This window comes from Entelurus aequoreus, linkage group LG26 (assembly GCF_033978785.1).
Source record: "Entelurus aequoreus isolate RoL-2023_Sb linkage group LG26, RoL_Eaeq_v1.1, whole genome shotgun sequence".
In the NCBI taxonomy this organism is placed as follows: Eukaryota; Metazoa; Chordata; class Actinopteri; order Syngnathiformes; family Syngnathidae; genus Entelurus; species Entelurus aequoreus.
This window is the reverse complement of record NC_084756.1, coordinates 8,819,562-8,840,215: the sequence shown is the minus strand read 5'-3', so window position 1 is coordinate 8,840,215 and position 20,654 is coordinate 8,819,562. Positions and strand designations below refer to the sequence as shown.

The 20,654-nt window shown below is 38.3% G+C and overlaps 1 protein-coding gene across 8 annotated transcripts in view; it reads right to left on the bottom strand.

Moving 5' to 3' along the window:
• The window catches only part of arhgap9 (Rho GTPase activating protein 9), a 144,837-nt gene that overhangs the window by 104,108 nt on the left and 20,075 nt on the right, over window positions 1-20,654 (bottom strand). The window contains exon 2 of one of the 8 annotated variants that reach the window (XM_062038033.1): window positions 2,596-2,688. The exons of the other annotated variants lie outside the window; for them this stretch is intronic. The gene's annotated coding sequence lies outside the window, so the exon portion shown is untranslated. The remainder of the gene's footprint in view (window positions 1-2,595; window positions 2,689-20,654) is intronic. 8 annotated transcript variants of the gene reach the window in all.

The window sequence follows — 20,654 nt, the reverse complement described above, 5'->3', positions numbered from 1 at the left end:
TTATTTAAATGACTCTTACCATAATATGTTACGTTAACATACCAGGCACGTTCTCAGTTGGTTATTTATGCGTCATATAACGTACACTTATTCAGCCTGTTGTTCACTATTCTTTATTTATTTTAAATTGCCTTTCAAATGTCTATTCTTGGGGTTGGGTTTTATCAAATAAATTTCCATTGCGACTTATATGTTTTTTTCCTTCTTTATTATGCATTTTCGGCCGGTGCGACTTATACTCCGGGGTGACTTATACTCCGAAAAATACGGTCGTAAATTCTAGCGACTTTATTCGTGTCATTGGTCACTTTTGCAGACTAACATGAAAGCATGTATCGTTGTGTATTTTAAAGCGTGAGTAAGAAATGCGTAGCATACACTAGCGACCTAACTGACTGGTGCAGAACCAACAAGCTGGTCCTGAACGTCGACAAGACCAAGGAGATCATCGTCGACTTCAGGAGGCACCAGTCCAGCCACGCTCCACTCTTCGTCTATTGCACAGCAGTGGAGATCGTAAGCAGCACCAAGTTCCTGGGGGTGCAGATAACTGACAATATGACCTGGTCTTGGACCTGTCTTGCACTTTTTGCGTCGGATGAAAAGAGCACAGCTCCCTCCCCCCATTCTCAGCACATTCTACAGAGGCACCATAGAGAGTCTGCTGACCAACTGCATCTCTGTCTGGACTGGAGCCTGCAGTGCCTCAGACTGGAAGTCTCTGCAGAGAGTGGTGAGGACGGCGGAAAAGATCCTCAGGACTCCTCTTCCTCCTATCCAGGAAATCGCAAAAAGCCGCTACCTGACCAGGGCTCAGAAAATCTGCAGAGACTCCTCCCACCCCCACCAAGGACTGTTTCCACTGCTGGAATCTAGAAAGAGGTCCGCAGCCTCTGTAGCAGAACCTCCAGGTTCTGTAACAGCTTCTTCCCTCAGGCCATAAGACTCTTGAACGCATCATAATAATCCCCTCAATTCCCCCCCAAAAACGGATTAAGTGGCTGGAATATAAAGACAATATAACATACATCCATAAACGTGGATGCATATGCAAAAGTGCAATATATTTATCTGTACATAAATCTATTTATTTATATCTGCACCGTATTGCTCTTTTATCCTGCACTACAACAAGCTATCCATCCATCCATCCATTTTCTTCCGCTTATCCGAGGTCGGGTCGCGGGGGCAGCAGCCTAAGCAGGGAAGCCCAGACTTCCCTCTCCCCAGCCACTTCGTCCAGCTCTTCCCGGGGGATCCCGAGGCGTTCCCAGGCCAGCCGGGAGACATAGTCTTCCCAACGTGTCCTGGGTCTTCCCCGTGGCCTCCTACCGGTCGGACGTGCCCTAAACACCTCCCTAGGGAGGCGTTCGGGTGGCATCCTGACCAGATGCCCGAACCACCTCATCTGGCTCCTCTCCATGTGGGCAACAAGCTAATGCAACGAAATTTCGTTCTTATCTGGGGCGGTATAGCTCGGTTGGTAGAGCGGCCGTGCCAGCAACTTGAGGGTTCCAGGTTCGATCCCCGCTTCCGCCATCCTAGTCACTGCCGTTGTGCCCTTGGGCAAGACACTTTACCCACCTGCTCCCAGTGCCACCCACACTGGTTTAAATGTAACTTAGATATTGGGTTTCACTATGTAAAGCGCTTTGATTTAAATATAATTCACTTCACTTCACTACTGTAAAGTTCAAATTTGAATAACAATAAAAGGAAGTATCTCTCTCTCTCTCTCTCTCTAATGAGACTGTAAGTCTGAAAAAGAAAGATAGGATACAGTATTATCTACTCACAGATAGTACCTGGTGGTTGTTTGAGCACAGTGCAGCTCAAACTGGATAGTCCCACTCCTTACTTCTTCAGCCACACGCAGGATTCTCACTTGAATGAAGCAAAAATACAACCAATGTGCCTTGTATTTCTGAACAAATTCACGTCGCTTTTCATGTTTTTTGCTCACTTTTTGCCTACATAAGTCATATGGCATCATGGCCAAAAACCCACCCTAGTGCAACCCGATGCCACAGATAGATTGCAGTTCTATTTGAAACACCAGTTTTTGTCACGTGACCGTGACTGCACAGTGAAGAACATTTGCATTCAGCAAAGACTCGATTGGACAGCTTTTTTATGACAGAAGTGGAATATTCCAAACAAAAGTGTTAGGTTGAGAATGGAGCTTGTAGTGGTACCTTAGTATAAAGTGCCCCAGCCCCTGGAAGTGTGCAACCCACTTGGTGAAGCAATACCAGCATTACAGACTTACAGTAGAAACACTTTGGAGGACTCAACAAAAGACAAGACTGGCACATTCAGCTTAAAAGCAAGACTACTTCCTGGCTACAGCAAGACACCGTAATCTCTACACTACTGCCATCTAATGTCTTGGAATTGCAAATGTATGCAAACTCTACTATATAATACTCCCAAATGATAGTCAGAAGTGTAAGAACACAAGATCTAACACACGGGTGTCAAACTGGTTTTCATTGAGGGCCACATCACAGTTATGGATGCCCTCAGAGGGCCATTTTTAACTATGAGTAATATATACTGTGGAAGTCGTTTCCTACGCGTTCAACGTTTACTCACGTCACAGGAGCATGTGCATGTATATCAATTAACAATCTTTTCAGACGTTTTCTCTCCAGTCTCTCCCACCACCTCTCCTCCACTGGCCGCTCACTGTTAAAGACAACAGATGATTAGATCACCACGCACCACCTGTGAAATCTAATCACCCGCCAGCTGTGTCTCGCCGTCAACACATGCCCCGCCCCTAGCCGATGGTGCTCCGCCCTCAACACCATCGGCAGAGGCGGTGACCTTTGCTCCTGCAGGCGCGCTGATCACACTCTCCCTCCACATATACATTTAATACTTTATAAATATAAATGGCTTTGGCTTTGCATAGGAGAGTTTTAACTTGCACTTACGGATGTAGCCAACAACTGTAGTTACTGACAGTGGTTTTTTGAAGTGTTCCTGAGCCCATATGGTGATATCCTTTACACGCTGACGTCGCTTTTTGATGCAGTACCACATGAGGGATCGAAGGTCACGGGCATTCAATGTTGGTTTTCAGCCTTACGTGCAGTGATTTCTCCAGATTTTCTTAATCTTTTGATGATGTTACAGACTGCAGATGGTGAAACCCCCAAATTCCTTGCAATAGCTGGTTGAGAAATGTTGTTCTTGAACCATTTTCTCACGCATTTGTTGACAAAGTGGTGACCCTCGCCCCGTCCTTGTTTGCGAATGACTGGGCATTTCATGGAAGCTGCTTTTATACCCAATCATGGCACCCACCTGTTCCCAATTAGCCTGTTCATCTGTGGGATGTTCCAAATAAGTCTTTGATGAGCATTCGTCAACTTTCTCAGTCTTTTTTGCCACTTGTGTCAGCTTTTTTGAAATATGTTGCAGGCATCAAATTCCAAATGAGCTAATATTTGCAAAAAAATTACAAAGTTTACCAGTTCGAACGTTAAGTATCTTGTCTATGCAGTCTATTCAACTGAATATATATAAATATATTATTTACCATTTACACAACTATACAACTTCACTGGTTTTGGGTGTTGTATTTAAAATTGTTGAACAAATGCTGTAAAATGGCAACATTAAGTATCCATACAAGCACATCCTTATTTAGGTCATAATATTGTGAAAGGCTGCTATAGTAAACATAAGCAATCAGCACATAGAGCAGACTACATGGTATCATGTTATCCGTTGTGTTAGACAGCACCAGGAAACTGCATAACGCTTTACCTTAGGCGGGAAATTGTGTACCTGCTTGATTGCCGTAGCCATGCTATATGTTTGAAGTGCAAAAAGGGCAGCTTGGAATGAGCGGCGTCCCCAAAGGCAAGATGAGACATGGGGAGAGGATGTACATGTGAATGAAGGACTTCAAAAGGCATCAACGTGTTCTTCCACACACACACACACACACACACACACACACACACACACACACACACACACACACACACACACACACACACACACACACACACACATTCTTGTATTTGTTACCTTCTTGAGACCTCCGAAAAATGCCTACCTCTTTAGGACCACCCTTTCTAGATATATAAAGATGTGTATTTACAACATTAATAATATATACATACTATGCAAATATAAAAAACCAAGTTGTGAAAAATGAGTGGGAATTTCACAAGAAAAATGCTTTTCGTTTCACCGTTTCACAAGAAAAACTTAGAATTTTAGCAGTATTATAATAAAAGTCGAAATTTTACTCAACGCAAGTCAAAATGTTACAAGAAAAACTGAACATTTGTGCAATATTATGATAAAAGTTGGAATTTTACTCAATAACAGTCGCAATTTTACAAGAAAAGCTTAACATTTTGGCAATTTCATGAAAAGAGTCGTAATTTTACTCGACAAAAGTCACAATTTTAAAGGAAAACTTTAAAAATGTTGGCAATATTATAATAATAGTAATCTGAATTTTACGTGGCAAAATTAGGACAAAAGTCACAATTTTACTCAAAAAATGTCACTATTTTACAAGAACAACAAAAAAATTGGCAACGTTGTGATAAAAGTCTGAATTTTACATGACAAATGTCACCATTTTGCATTAAAAAGTAAAAAAATTAGATTAAAAAAGTAATGATTTTACGAGAAAATATTGCAATATTACAGAAACAGAAAGAATATGAGAAACTGTTCCCAATTTTATAATAAAAAAGTCAACACATTGTCAGAAAGACTGCTTTTAGTTAATTAATTTTATCTTGTTGAATATTTCTTTTTTTTTTAATTTACTTCAAGTTATTACAGTGTGTCTCTATAAACATCTTTTTCTTTTTTTTATTTATTAATTGTGGCTAAAGGGGGCCCATTTCAATTTCTTACACACACTTGTTATTACATATGTTGACCAGAGGGGGAGCACTTTTAAAAGCGACACAGTCAATTTAAAAAATCGGTGCTTTTTGGGACAACCCTCATTTTAAAAGATTTCACCACCAGAGACATTCTCTATTAGATGCAATGTTATTGGGACCATGATTTAGGTCATCACTTGTTCACACTTCCTCATACGGAAGCTACTTTTCCTTCTTGATGTCTCAAGAAGGATAGAAATACAAGAACACACACACGCACACACACGCACACACATATTCTTGTATTTGTTACCTTCTTGAGACCTCTAAAAAACGCCTCCCTCTTTAGGACCACCCTTTCTAGATATATACAGATTTGTATTTAGAATCAATCAATCAATCAATCAATGTTTATTTATATAGCCCTAAATCACAAGTGTCTCAAAGGGCTGCACAAGCCACAACGACATCCTCGGTACAGAGCCCACATAAGGGCAAGGAAAAACTCACCCCAGTGGGACGTCGGTGTGAATGACTATGAGAAACCTTGGAGAGGACCGCATATGTGGGTAACCCCCCTACAACATTAATAACAAGTAGTAGAAATGGATGGATGCATAATATATACAAACTATACTAATATAAAAAAGGTAAGCTACGCAAAAAATTCAGTTGCATAAATTCAGTGTAAAAAAATTATTTTTATTATTATCGTTATTTAAAATAATGATTGTACATTAATTTTTGCCTCATCCCTCACCTAAAGCGTGAGTGAAGAATGCCTAAAGAATGGAGTTTCCTCCATGTGAAGACCTGATAAGGCCAAAAGAGAAAGAGACCATAAAGATGCTGCATGGTGTTTTTTGGAGCACACTGCAGCTGGATGAATTAACCAAGTGTTTTTTAACCTTTTTTGAGCCAAGGCACATTTTTCGCGTTGAAAAAATCCAGAGGCACACCACCAGCAGAAATCATTAAAAAATGAAACTAAGTTGACAATAAAAATGTGTTGTCACAATTGTTGGATATGACTTTAAACCATAACCAACCATGCATCAATATAGTCCCAAAGTAGGTGTATTGTAGACGCTTTTGTTGCTCCACAGTAAGTCTTTGCTGTCATCCAGCATTCTGTGTTTTCTCCTTTGTAGCCAGTTCAGTTTTAGTTTCGTTCTGCATAGCCTTCCCTAAATTTCAATGCCTTTTCTTAGGGGCACTCACCTTTTGTTTATTTTTGGTTTAAGCATTAGACACCTTTTTACCTGCACCCTGCCTCCCGCTGTTTCCGACATCTACAAAGCAATTAGCTACCGGCTGCCACCTACTGATATGGAAGAGTACATTCTAAGAACATTACTGTCATATTGGGTAAAAACTTTTGTATTTGCAAACCTTACAAAAGCTCATGTTTCTAGTAAAACTCACAAAGATACATTATTCCAGGCATTATTAGACATTTTGCATGTTTGGTTTTGGAGTTATGTTTATATAACTTTAAATTATTATTTATATTTTATATATATATATACATATATATATATATATATATATATATATATATATATATATATATATATATATATATATATATATATATATATATATATATATATATATATATATATATATATATATATATATATATACACATATATATATATACATGTATATATATATATATATATATATATATATATATTTATATATTGAGTAAAAACACATTTTTGTATTTGCAAACCTTACAAAAGCTCATGTTTCTAGTTAAACTCACAAAGATACATTATTTCAGTCATTATTAGACATTGTGCATGTTTGGTTTAGGAGTTATGTTTAAATAACTGTCATATTGACTATGACGGTTATACTGTCATATTGAGTAAAAAAACAATTTTTTTATTTGCAAACCTCACAAAAACACCTCATTCTAGTAGAGGCGTACACACCTGTCACCATTTAAAAACCAGGGGGTAATCCACAAAGCATAATAAGTGAAAACTCTGAGTATGTAAAGCCTGAGATAAGGGAAATTCAGTTTTTTTCTGTTCCAAAAAAAAAAAAAGGTATGTCAAACTCAGTTAGTTACTTACTGTGTGAACCTAAGCTGCTCGCTGGCAGGTTTTCTTGAACAAACCCGGAGGGTTTTTTTTCATGTCTCCTCCCTCCTGATAAACGTGGATAAGATGCCAGACATGATGTAATTGTTGCTTTGTAACCAGTAAATGTTAAAACTAAATTAATTCATGAAGCTTTATGTCAGGAGAGGATTTTTTGAGGTCATGGTTAGTTAGATATACTATTATTACATAAAATATCTCGTTACTCATTTAAAATAATCCCTGATTTTAGATATTTTATATGCATTTGATTTGCTTGGATTAAAAAAACATTGTTTGTTTAATATTGTAAATATAACAAAAATATGTGCTATATCCTGTTAGCTAAACAGAACAAACATATTTTATCTACCTTTATTTCAGATATTAGTCTGTCCTGTTCATAATTCAATTAATAAAACATTTAAAACAATTAAAAAATGAAAAAAGCAAAAGCAGAGCATAATACTACCACCACCATGCTTGATGGTAGGGATGGTGTTCCTGGGATTAAAGGCCTCACCTTTTCTCCTCCAAACATATTGCTGGGTATTGTGGCCAAACAGCTCAATTTTTGTTTCATCTGACCACAGAACTTTCCTCCAGAAGGTCTTATCTTTGTCCATGTGATGTGAGATGAAACAAAAATTGAGCTGTTTGGTCACAATACCCAGCAATATGTTTGGAGGAGAAAAGGTGAGGCCTTTAATCCCAGGAACACCATTCCTACGCTAAAAAGTAAAAATAAAGGTGAAGTTATAACACTGAAACACCCTCAGGAAGAGGTGCTTTAAGACATGTCTAGCTAGCTAGGAACTAACATCCATCTGCGGTCTGCAGTGTTTTAGCTACTTCTAAATCACTAATCCTGGTCTCCATTGCGACAAATAAAGTACGTTTCTTACAAGTACCATTATCACTGGAGGACGAGGAATAGCTAAACATGCTTCACTACACACAGTAGGAGGATACAATAGCTCACCGGCGTCACAATGTAAACAAACGCCATGTGTGGATCTACACATGACATCCACTGTAATGATATCAAGTAAAGGAGCGTATTTAGTTGATACTACTATGATTACATCGATATTTTTTAGCATCACATAATCTTTTGTTGTTATTTTAAAATGTATATTATGTTTATAAACTCAGGAAATATGTCCCTGGACACATGAGGACTTTGAATATGACCAATGTATGATCCTGTCACTACTTGGTATCGGATCGATACCTAAATGACTGGTATCATCCAAAACTAACGTAAAGTATCAAAGAAGAGAAGAATAAGTGATTATTACATTTTAACAGAAGTGTAGATAGAACATGTTAAAAGAGAAAGTAAGCAGATATTAACAGTAAATGAACAAGTGGATTAATAATCAATTTTTACAGTTTGTCCCTCATAATGTTGACAAAATAATAGTATGATAAATGACACAATATGTTACTGCATACGTCAGCAGACTAATTAGGAGCCTTTGTTTGTTTACTTACTACTAAAAGACAAGTTGTCTTAACTCTTTTATTTAAGGACTTAACTGCAATAATAAACATATGTTTAATGTACCCTAAGATTTTTTGTTAAAATAAAGACAATAATGCCATTTTTTGTGGTCCCCTTTATTTAGGAAAGCATAGAAAAGTATTGAAATACATGTTGGTACCGGTACCAAAATATCGGTATCGAGACAACCTACTGTACACATAACTTGAATACTAAACCAGCTAAAAAAAATAGTTTTAAGTGTAAAATATAGCACTTTTATCACTGAAGAAGTTGTTGGCTATGGGCACAGAAATAAATGCTTGTGTAGAAACATACAAGTCAGGGGAAATTAGGGCTGGGCAATATATCGAATATACACGATATGTCGCGGGTTTGTCTCTGTGCGATGTAGAAAATGACTATATCGTGAGTATTCGAGTATACGTTCTCACGCAGTTGCTTTTAGCTGCGGGCATTACACTACAGGCGTTTCTTGTCTCTCCTTCTCACAGAGACATAAAACAAGTGCACCTTCTTACATACGTCACATACTGTCGCACGTGCAACGTCATACCCCCTCGCCGAGCAGAGAGGTAGCGGCATGGGTAAAGTTAGCAGTGGCAGGGGGTGCAAGCGGAGCGGTGCGAGTGGTAATGCGAGAGAGAGAGAGAAGGTGCAAATCTGGTAACAAATGGAGGATCAAGAATTAATTCCCAAGAAAAACAGCACAGGGTTCATCGTCTGGCGGTGGTTTGGCTTCAAGTGGGAAGATGTCGAACAGACAACCGTAATATGTCAAGTATGCGTTACTACAAAAAGTAGCATTACTGCTAATTTGTAGCATCATTTGAAAAGTCACCCGCTAGAGAATGAAGAGTGCTTGAAACTCTGCATGTCAACACGGTGCCACACCCAACAAAACGTCCGCAGTAAACTACCACATAGCGAAGGACATACACTATTTGATTTCCTATTATGCAGCTCATTTTTATTTGACAGTTATTCAAATATCTTGTGTGACATCATGCACAAAAGTGCACTTTATTTGTTTTAAACTATTGTAGTGGCGTTCTGTACAAAAAGTGCGCTTTAATTTAGTGTTGTTTTGATAGGTCATCTTAGTGACATCATGCACAAAAGTGCACTAATAGCTTGTTTTAAAATGTCTCTGACAATCTTGCACTTTCTGTTTTGAAATGACATGAATGTTTGTGCCACTGCTTAATAACTCTTTAATAAATACACTTTTGGTCAATTGACTTAGTTGTGATTTCCCTCTCTGCATGAAAGTTTAAAATGAGCATATATTAATGCAGTATGAACAATATTTTTTTAATGTAGACACATAGAATCATCATACTGCTGTGATTATATGCATCAAGTGTTCATTCAAGGCTAAGGCAAAATATTGAGATATATATTGTGTATCGTGACATGGCCTAAAAATATCGAGATATTATTATTATTTTTGTATTTTTTTTGTCCTGTCCAGCTTCTCAGGCAAATCATATAGTTGATGTAGATGCCCATATTGGCTGTACACATTTACTTTACAAAAGAGAAGTGTGGGATACTTCTCTTATTGCCTTATTTGTATTTGACTTTATTAAATGTATTTATATTATAATTTGGTGCAGCCGGGCTGGAGCAGGAGGGGATGGAAAGAGAAAAAAAGGAAGACGGAGGGGGAAATTGTGGGGACAAGAGGGGGATTAGACAGAGAGACAAAAACAACAACAGCAAACACAACAATAACAATAGCGCAACATCAGCAAATAGGATATGTACAAATATGATGGTAAAAGTGATAGCAAAGAAGCAGTTATTGAAATAAATAATAATACAGAAATGACAATGAGCATTATTACACTACAAATGGAGCAATACAAATACCAATAGAAATAGCACTATTGATCATGAACAAAACCGATAATTTACCTCTGTTATCAACAATACTGTCACGAGGGGGGTTGCAGCTCACTGCGGGGTCGTTCTCCCGGGATGCAGAACGGACAACTCTGGACAAAGCGTGAAGGTAGGAGTATGAGTTATTGTCATAAATCCTACACACTACAAAGAGACAGGAACCAAACAAAAGGAAAGTGTGCCGTTCGCACGAGAAGCTAAATAACCAAAACTTAGCACTAGAATCATGAACTAGAAGCCAAGAAACAAGAAATGAAGTGAAGTGAAGTGAATTATATTTATATAGCGCTTTTCTCTAGTGACTCAAAGCGCTTTACATAGTGAAAACCCAATATCTAAGTTACATTTAAACCAGTGTGGGTGGCACTGGGAGCAGGTGGGTAAAGTGTCTTGCCCAAGGACACAACGGCAGTGACTAGGATGGCGGAAGCGGGGATCGAACCTGCAACCCTCAGGTTGATGGCACGGCCACTCTACCAACCGAGCTATACCGCGTATATATATATATATACGTGCTGCATACAGTAAACAATGACACCAGACCGAGTGTGGCGAGCAACGTGAATAAATAGCTCTCTGACTAGTGGTCGGCAGCAGGTGAACGTGCCGAACACCAATCAGAGGCAGGTGGAAACAATAAGTAACCATGCACAAAAACAGGAACTAGGGGAGTCCAAAACTAACAGAACATAACAAAAACATGATCTGGACCACGGATCATGACAAATACAATTGTTGAAATGCAACAATACATATACGTAATGATAACTAGAGATACAAAAGAAAGCAGATAAATGGAGGGGAAGAAAGAGAAGCCAGCTATATTAACCTTGTAGATTGTTATAGTAACCGTAGGTTATCGAGATATTAATAAGAGGCCATATTGCCCAGCCCTAGGGGAAATGCAGTGCTGCGTACTGTTCCATATGAATGAGCACAGCACATGTTCGGATTTGACTTAAACTCAGATCACAGGGTCCAAATTAAACAGGCAGACAAGCGTCTTCCTCCTGGCGATGGGAGCTCAATAAATTGATTTAAAAGTCAATGTTATTTATATAACCCATTCTGTGCAGCGAGAGTGCCCCTTCCCCCTCCCACTCTCGCTCTGTGCAGGGATGCTACGCTCACAAGCCGTGATGTCTCTCTCTCCTCCAGAAGACACAGGCGCCCGCAGCCAAAACACTCTTTCATCCTCCCAAAGACATGCATTATTGATGACCACGCCACAGAGACACGCTGCCTCTCTGCTACTGTCTGTGGAAAAGTCTAGCGTGTCCATGTGTGTGTGTGTGTGTGTGTGGGTGTGTGTGTGTGTGACTTAACAGGTGGGCTGGCTTCTTTAATAGCAGCTGCAGGTGATTAGCCAATGGGAGGCTTGATGATGACACAAGCGGCAGCCATTGGGCCGGGCGATGACATGTGCGCTCTTTGTGCCCGGCTGCACACACAACGACACTTGGCGTGTGCCACGCTTTCATTTCCAGCCTTTGCGAGTGTCAAAAGTGACGCAACATGCTGGTGTTTACCACCGAGCCCGGGGGGGGGGGGGGGGGCCGCACGCTTGGCAAACTTCTTCACAGAGTTGCCGCTTCCGACGCGGAAACAGGAACAACAACTGGCGTTTGCCCATCAGACCAACAAAGCTTTTTTCTAAGGCAGACCTTGGGAATTACACTATATTGCCAAAAGTATTTGGCCACCCATCCAAATGATGAGAATCAGGTGTCCTAATCACTTGGCCCGGTGTATAAAATCAAGCACTTAGGCATGGAGACTGTTTCTACAAACATGTGTGAAAGAATGGGCCGCTCTCAGTGATTTCCAGCGTGGAACTGTCATAGGATGCCACCTGTGCAACAAATCCAGTCGTGAAATGATCTCGCTCCTAAATATTCCAAAGTCAACTTTATTATAAGAAAAGTGAAAAGTTTGGGAACAACAGCAACTCAGCCACCAAGTGGTAGGCCACGTAAACTGACAGAGAGGGGTCAGTGGATGCTGAAGTGCATAGTGCAAAGACTTTCTGCACAGTCAGTTGCTACAGAGCTCCAAACTTCATGTGACCTTCCATTTAGCCCACGTACAGCACGCAGAGAGCTTCATGGAACGGGTTTCCATGGCCGAGCAGCTGCATCTAAGCCATACATCACCAAGTCCTGTCAAAGTTTGTAGTTGACGAACCCCAAGGTGCAGAGATGATGGCAGGCATTGAATGGGAAAACATGATTTAATACAGATACTATAGCAAAAAACAAACAAAAGGGAACCAACAAAAGGCGCGCACAAGGCGGAGAACAAACTAGGCTATAAACTAAAATAGCACAAAGGCTAACTGTGGACAATAAACAAAAACACTTACTGTGACACGAAGGAACTATGACTAAAGCGGAGTGGACAAAAGTAGACGGAGCTACAACGACAAATAGGTGGAAGCTACAGGTAGAAGTGACAAGTGAGAAGTATTATAATGACAATGATCCAGCAGTGACTGGAGGGCAGGACAGGTTTTAATAGGCAGCTGGCTGACTGGCACCAGGTGCAAAGCACTTAGGGAGACAATCAGGAAATGAAGACAAAATAAAAGCACTGACAGGAACTAAAGACAGGAAACTAAGACAAACGCAGAGGAAAACTAAAACTTGATCAAACTGTCAGGGACAACCCTGACAAGTCCAAGGCAAAGCGTGGGATGCAGTGGTGTAAAGCACGTCACCACTGGACTCTAGAGCAGTGGAGACGCCTTCTCTGGAGTGATGAATCACACTTTTCCATCTGGCAATCTGATGGACCAGTCTGGGTTTGGAGGTTGCCAGGAGAACGCTGCATTTCGGACTGCATTGCGCCGAGTGTGAAATTTGGTGGAGGAGGAATTATGGTGTGGGGTTGGTTTTTCAAGAGTTGGGTTTGGCCCCATAGTTCCAGTGAAAGGAACTTTGAATGCTCCGGGTAGGGCTGGGCGATATGGCCTTTTATTAATATCTCAATATTTTTAGGCCATGTCACGATACACAATATATATCTCGATATTTCGCCTTAGACTTGAATGAACACTTGATGCATATAATCACAGCAGTATGATGATTCTATGTGTCTACATTAAAACATTCTTGTTCATACTGCATTAATATATGCTCATTTTAAACGTTCATGCAGAGAGGGAAATCACAACTAAGTCAATTGACCAAAAGTGTATTTATTAAAGAGTTATTAAGCAGTGGCACAAACATTCATGTCATTTCAAAACAGAAAGTGCAAGATTGTCAGAGACATTTTAAAACAAGCTATTAGTGCACTTTTGTGCATGATATCAAAACAACACTAAATTAAAGTGCACTTTTTTGTACAGAACGCCACTACAATGTTTTAAAACAAATAAAGTGCACTTTTGTGCATGATGTCACACAAGATATTTCAATAATTGTCAAATAAAAATGAGCTGCATAATAGGAAATCAAATAGTGTATGTCCTTCGCTATGTGGTAGTTTACTGCGGACGTTATCTCCTTCTGTTGTGGACTATTTTTTTCATACGGTGTTGATTTGGAAATGGACGTCAAGCTCAATTGGGTCAGTGCTGGTTGCTTTGGCATTCTGTTGGGTGTGGCACCGGCCGGAGATGTTGACATGAGGAGTTTCAAGCACTCTTCATTCTCTAGCGGGTGACTTTTCAAATGATGCTACAAATTAGTAGTGCTGCTACTTTTTGTAGCAACGCTTTTGCCGCATACTTGACATATTACGGTTGTCTGTTCGACATCTTCCCGCTTGAAGCCAAACCACCGCCAGACGATGGACCCCGTGCTGTTTTTCTTGGGAATTATTTATTCTTCCTCCATTTGTTACCAGATTGGCACCTTCTCTCTCTCGCATTACCACTCACACCGCTCGGCTAGCACCACTTGCCACAGCTAACGTTACCCAAGCCACTACCTCTCTGCTCGGCGAGGGCGTATGACGTTGCACGCGCGACAGTATGTGGCGTATGTAAGAAGGTGCGCTTGTTTTATCTCTCTGTGAGAAGGAGAGACAAGAAAAAGTGAGACAAGCCTGCATGTAGTGTGATGCCCGCAGCTAAAAGCAACTGTGTGAGAACGTATACTCGAATACTCACGATATAGTCATTTTCTACATCGCACAGAGACAAACCCACAATATATCGAGTATATTCGATATATCGCCCAGCCCTACATTCAGGGCTCGAATTTACCCATGGCAACCGCTGCAATTGCCACGACCGCCCTCTCATTTGCCGTAATGCCCTAAAAAAAATTACCAACATTTGCGGCAACACCTTGCCTTGACCGCCCCTGATGTTTTATTAGCTAATGGACAAGGGATATAATGGTCAACGGCATAATGTTAAATAAAGATACAATTCCAGACGGTTAGTAACACCGTCTCCTTTATAAATTTCCGATAACCCTACAATTATTAACTTATTTTAAACAACAAAAAGTCAGACACATGCGCACTGTCGTCGCTTGGCTTCCTAATCATGGCGTAGTAACACCGTTAATCTCGCTTCAGGGCCTTGGAGTATACTTACTCAACAGACCTACATGTCACACTAAGGGTGGCCGTATGAACAACGCCAACACTGTCATAAACCTGTGCTATATAGTGAGACCACACTAAACAACAATGACCAACACATTCCGGGAGAATATTTGCACCGCAACACAACATAATACATTCCCAGAATTCCTTGTAGCACCAACTCTTCCGGGACGCTACCGTCATTTTCCCTCGCTTCCCACCGTGTGTTTAAGAGCGCACTGCTGTTAGATGGAGACAGGTGTGGACAATATTGGAGACACTTATCCCCACACTAAAAGTAAACAGCGAAGGAGAAAAACTATATGATGTTGCTTTCATTTTGACAATACAGCGTCCATCAGCTGCTGTGACAGAGTTAATGAGGTGAGGAAACCCGCTGTCACTCCTGTTTTTTGTTGTTGTTGGCCAATCTGTTGTACTGAACCACAAGGGGGCGTTAGAGAAGAACACATCTTGTTTATTAGACTTTATCTTCATTAGCCAAACTGCTTTGTGTTTTATTTTGATATCAATAAGTAAACACCATGTTTTTTTTAACGTTTTTTTTTTCATGTCACAAAGGTATTACTTTCAAAACCATTTGACACATCATTTTGTTATTGTTTTATTGTGTGTAGTTAATTCCTATACAACATATTTCTGCTCAAACTCTTAATGGATCTGCCCCGATACATCATCTACATAACTTAAAGAAATACTTCCCTCTATCAAAAGGTAAACATAGAGATAAAGGCATCATGAAATGACAAAAATCTGACAAGTTTATATTAATAATGAATTTAAAAAACTGTATATGTATGCATGCATGCTTTGGAGCCCCTGCCTGGAAATAAAATGTTTGCCTTGGTGCCCTTCTAACTTGCCTGGTGCCCTAAAATATGAGCCTTCCTTTAAGGCAACACTTGCCTTGACCTTAAAAAGTTAAATTTGGAAGCCTGCACATATACACATCTACACATATATTCACATATTGTGATTATTTATTATAATATATAATATATTATTATCAATTTAAAACATTCAAAGAACAATTCAACCCTCCATCCATCCATCTATTGTCCACCACTTGTCCCTTTCCGGGTCAACACGTTAAAAACATGACAAAAATAAATACATTTTCAGTCAAATTATGTCAAAATCTCTACTTGATTCTATGAGATATGAGGAGGGATTCCGTATTTGAGAGAGACAAAGTTTTGTGGCCAAAATGTCAGTGATAGGCAAAAAAGGCAAGAAGAGCAACTTAGTGATGCAATAATGTGCCAATGTTGCCACTTAATCAGAATGTTATGGTTTGTTTTGGATTTTGTTCTTCATGGTCCACGCTTGATGTCATTTTGAGGTTTGATACCACACTTTGGCTGCATTGCTGATGTGTTGGAATAATTCATGCCGACCGATGCGGCATAAATAGTCACGCTTAACTGATCTGAAGGTCCATTTTTGTTACTTACTGGTACTAAATTGTATGATATTGCAGCAAATGAAAGGCCAATAATGCTCTTCTTGTAAAGGATGCAAAAATAGTCTTTTCCGGAGCAAGGGAGGCCTTGCTGAGCCTTGAGGGGATGTGGCCTGCATTGATGTTTCTAATGAAGAGTGCTGAGCTCCATTGATCCGGCTGGGAAGAGCGTGAGCTGTCAAAAGCAATCAGACAGAGTCAAAGACACCCCTTTTATACATATATACATGTATACACACACGCACGCACACATTACATACATATAAACATGTATATAGACATAGACATATATATACACACACACATATATATATATATATATATATATATATATATATATATATATATATATATATATATATATATATATATATATATATATATATACACTACCGTTCAAAAGTTTGGGGTCACATTAAAATGTCCTTATTTTTCAATGAAGATAACTTTAAACTAGTCTTAACTTTAAAGAAATACACTCTATACATTGCTAATGTGGTAAATGACTATTCTAGCTGCAAATGTCTGGTTTTTGGTGCAATATCTACATAGGTGTATAGAGGCCCATTTCCAGCAACTATCACTCCAGTGTTCTAATGGTACAATGTGTTTGCTCATTGACTCAGAAGGCTAATTGATGATTAGAAAACCCTTGTGCAATCATGTTCACACATCTGAAAACAGTTTAGCTCGTTACAGAAGCTACAAAACTGACCTTCCTTTGAGCAGATTGAGTTTCTGGAGCATCACATTTGTGGGGTCAATTAAACGCTCAAAATGGCCAGAAAAAGAGAACTTTCATCTGAAACGCGACAGTCTATTCTTGTTCTTAGAAAAGAAGGCTATTCCACAAAATTGTTTGGGTGACCCCAAACTTTTGAACGGTAGTGTATATATATATATATATATATATATATATATATATATATATATATATATATATATGCACATATATATATATATATATATATATATATATATATATATATATATATGCACATATATATATATATATATATATATATATATATATATATATATATATATATATATATATATATATATATATATATATATATATATATATATATATATATATATATACACACACATTACACATATACACATACATATATGTACATATATATATACATATATATATATATACATATATATATACATATATATATATATATACATATATATATATGTACATACAAAACTTTTCTCCAGAAGGTCTTATCTTTGTCCATGTGATGTAAGATGAAACACAAATTTTGAGGTTTGGCCACAATAACCAGCAATATGTTTGGAGGAGAAAAGGTGAGGCCTTTAATCCTAGGAACACCAATCCTACCGTCAAGCATGGGGGTGGTGGTATTATGCTCTGGGCCTGTTTTGCTGCCAAGGGAACTGGTGCTTTACAGAGAGTAAATGGGACAATGAAAAAGGAGGATTACCTCCAAATCCTTCAGGACAACCTAAAATCATCAGCCTGGAGGTTGGGTCTTGGGCGCAGTTGGGTGTTCCAACAGGACAATGACCCCAAAGGCACGTCAAAAGTGGTAAAGGAATGGCTAGAATTAAGGTTTTAGAATGGCCTTCCCAAAGTCCTGACTTAAACGTGTGGACAATGCTGAAGAAACAAGTCCATGTCAGAAAACCAACACATTTAGCTGAACTGCACCAATTTTGTCAAGAGGAGTGGTCAAAAATTCAACCAGAAGCTTGTGGATGGCTACCAAAAGTGCCTTACTGCAGTGAAACTTGCCAAGGGACATGTAAGCAAATATTAACATTGCTGTATGTATACTTTTGACCCAGCAGATTTGCTCACATTTTCAGTAGACCCATAATAAATTCATAAAAGAATCAAACTTCATGAATGTTTTTTTGTGACCAACAAGTATGTGCTCCAATCACTCTTTTACAAAAAAAATAAGAGTTGTAGAAATTATTGAAAACTCAAGACAGCCATGACATCACCGTATTTTTCGGAGTATAAATCGCTCCGGAGTATAAGTCGCACCGGCCGAAAATGCACAATAAAGAAGGAAAAAAACATATATAATTCACATTTTTTTGGGGAAATTTATTTGATAAAATCCAACACCAAGAATAGACATTTGAAAGGCAATTTAAAATAAATAAAGAATAGTGAACAACAGGCTGAATAAGTGTACGTTATATGACGCATAAATAAACAACTGAGAATGTGCCTGGTATGTTAACGTAACATATTATGGTAAGAGTCATTCAAATAACTATAACATATAGAACATGCTATACGTTTACCAAACAATCTGTCACTCCTAATCGCTAACGCTATCTTATACGTCTAGTCTCTTACGTGAATGAGCTAAATAATATTATTTGATATTTTACGGTAATGTGTTAATAATTTCACACATAAGTCGTTCCTGAGTATAAGTCACACCCCCGGCCAAACTGTGAAAAAAACTGTGACTTATAGTTCGAAAAATACGGTATGTTCTTTACAAGCGTATGTAAACTTTTGACCACGACTGTACATATACGTATGTATAGACGTTTATGCATATATATATATATATATATATATATATATATATATATATATATATATATATATATATATATATATATATATATACACATATATATATATACACATATATATATATACACATATATATATATACACATATATATATATATATATATATATATATATATATATATATATATATATATATATATATATATATATATATATATATATATATATATATATATATATATATATATATATATATATTCTTTATTTTAGATAGGTCATAAAAATATCAATAATTATCGATATTGAACGATATAAAACACTTATATTGTGATAGGTTTTAGCCATAAACTATACTCTACTTTGTAATACAAATGGCAACAGTGGAGGATGCATATGCATGTACGAGCCAGTCTGCCCCCCCCAACAAAAAGATGAAAAAAATAAGTAACTTATTGGCAACAACGTCAGATTGCAATGGCGGACTCGCGCAAAGCTCTTCGGGTAAATCTCGACCATATATGGATAATCTGCTGACGTCACACATTGGTAAAAGGTCACAAATTGGGCAAATTACAAAATGGCTCGTTTAAAGGACGTTTGAAGGGAGACAAGATTGTTTATACATTGTTTATAATCTGCCATGCCTCCATGGTTTGATTTCAGATTTTCGGGATTTATGCAGCTCCTAAACAGTAAATACACAAAACAGGTACGGCAGTTTTACAACATGAATAGGGGGACAACACACCACCTGTGGGGTATTCTCAAGCAGAAGTAGGGAAAGTGGGGGAGCGCAAGGTTTCTTCCACTGGCCAGTGATGTCATCATGGAGGAGTGGAAGAGGATTTTAGTAACAACATGTGCAGCTCTGCTCAATTCCATGACCAAGAGGATTAGGGCCGTGCTAAATAACATCCGAAATATTCCCCACCGCGGACACAATTTGGACATGTTGACTGTGAAGTGCACTCACTTGTGTTGCCATTTTTAAATCAATAATGTGTTTGGGTGTAGATAATAAATGTGTACTGCGATACATGCTGTATGTACACGCATTGTCTGTTGAGAAGATATCAAAAAATTATCGCAGAGATGTGGGCGACGTAATCCAAGGACACGGTCAAAAAAACAATATCTTAACTATCAACAATAATGATCAACAGTAAAGCGTTCTTTCTTATTCCGCTCAAGTCATATGTAATTCAACCATGTGTTGCTAGGCAGACTTGTTGCTAGGCAGACTTACCAGCAATTAATCAAAGCCAATAAAAAATGGCGTATGGTAGCTGCTATAGACGATATACTGTAAATGATATAAATGTGGCCGACGATAGAGCTTTTAATACTATCTTTATTCTGTGATAATTTAGGTTGCACAAAAAAATTGATTTAAATTGTATTTATCCCGAAAACTTAATCAATTCATAATTTTGAAAAATCGATTAAAAATATATATATTCACCATATTGCCAAAAGTATTTGACCACCCATCCAAATGATGATGAATCAGGTGTTCTAATCACTTGGTGTATAAAATCAAGCATTTAGGCATGGAGATGTTTCTACAAACATTTGTGAAAGAATGGGCCGCTCTCAGTGATTTCCAGCGTGGAACTGTCATAGGATGCCACCTGTGCAACAAATCCAGTCCTGAAATTTCCTCGCTCCTAAATATTCCAAAGTCAACTGTCGGCTTTATTATGAGAAAATGGAAGCGTTT